Source organism: Poecilia reticulata, linkage group LG10 (assembly GCF_000633615.1).
Source record: "Poecilia reticulata strain Guanapo linkage group LG10, Guppy_female_1.0+MT, whole genome shotgun sequence".
NCBI lineage: Eukaryota > Metazoa > Chordata > Actinopteri > Cyprinodontiformes > Poeciliidae > Poecilia > Poecilia reticulata.
In genome coordinates this window covers 5,988,891-5,990,588 of record NC_024340.1, presented here as the reverse complement: position 1 = coordinate 5,990,588, position 1,698 = coordinate 5,988,891, and positions in this window count along the sequence as shown.

Sequence of the window (1,698 nt, the reverse complement as noted above, 5' to 3'; positions counted from 1 at the left end):
AAACGATTTACCATGTTGTGACCAACTTTTGGAGCCTGGTTGTGTAGCGAGCATGATTTATTCTTTAGGTAAGTGTACCAACAGCTAACTTGGCTAATGTAATTATAAGCCGGGCCCGGTGTCAGAAGATGTAAGTCTCCGTGAGAGGGGCTACTTGATAAAAAAAAAAAGCAAAGATTCACTGATTGAATTGTTGGTCGATAGCCAGCATATATTTGAATTTCTGCAACATGCAATGAATGAAGAGAAAAAAAACTATATAAAACCTGAATGACCATTTAGTTTGATAAATATTTACACAGAGCATCATTCAATAAATCGATAGAAATCCAAATGCTCACATCAAAACATCAAATCTAAATAAAAAATACAAATTGTACTAAATATTTTAATACAGACTGATGGTTCATATTGATCATTTATAAGTTCTTAGTATTGGAACCTTAACAACTACGGGTGTACTATATTTTGTTGGTGAACACACTTAAGCATGTAAGATAACGGATGGAGGGGAAAAAAATCATTAGGGCCAAAAAAACAAACTGCGTATAAGTCAGAGACAAAAGCTGTAGATAATTTTAAAGGTAACAAAACAATTTACCATGTTGGAGTAACTCTTGGAGTGTGGTTGTGCACTGTAAAAAACTTTAAACATTTGGGGAAAACTGAAAGATAAATATTAGTAGCCTAACATGGGCCTGTTTAGTCCCTGTCACATATTCGAGGAACTTTTACTGAAATGTATCACACTAGCAAGTGTTACAGAAAAAAAAAATCTATAAGTTTCAAATGTATTTAAACCAACCTTTACTATTTTAGAGAAAGCATGAAGCACTGAGAAGATCACTGTTGGTTCAACAACATTCAGAATAATGCTGGTTTAAAGATAAAGCAAAATGTAAAAGCTTACAACTCCTGTTGTACCGCAGAGCAGATGAGAGAAGATCTGTGCTGTTGTGGTCTTGCCGAGATGATGCATTCTTTTATAGGACCGTGCGGCAGCGAAACTGTTGATTTTTTCCTTCAGAAGGATTGCCTGAGGCAGGCAATGCCAGCTGAAGTGTCAGAGGTCAGCCTCTCTTACCTAGTTATAGGATATATTATTCTGCGGAAGAGGATGAGGTAGATTTCACTGTATGTTGGCTGGGAGATATGATACAATCTTTTTAAAGAGGACCATGTGGCATGAATCTGCAAATTTTCCTTCAGAAGGATTGCTTAATGTATCCTGAGGTGGGCATCACCGGCTGTGGTGTCAGAGGTCAGCCTCTCTTACCTAGCTATAGGATATATCATATTCTGCGGAARAGGATGAGGTAGATTTCACCGTATGTTGGTTGAGACATATGATACATTCCTTTTAAAGACGACCATGTGGCATAAATTCTTACCTAGCTAATAGGATATATCATATTCTGTGAAATAGAATGAGGTAGATTTCACCGTATGTTGGCTGATAAATATGATACATTCCTTTTAAAGAGGACCATGTGGCATGAATCTGCTAATTTTCCTTCAGAAGGATTGCCTAATGTATCCAGAGGTGGGCATCACCGGCTGTGGGGTCAGAGGTCCCCCTCTCTTACCTAGCTGTAGGTTATATCATTCTGTGAAATACTACGAGGTAGGTTTCATCGTACACACATGCACGCACGCACGCACACACACACACACACACACACACACACACACACACAC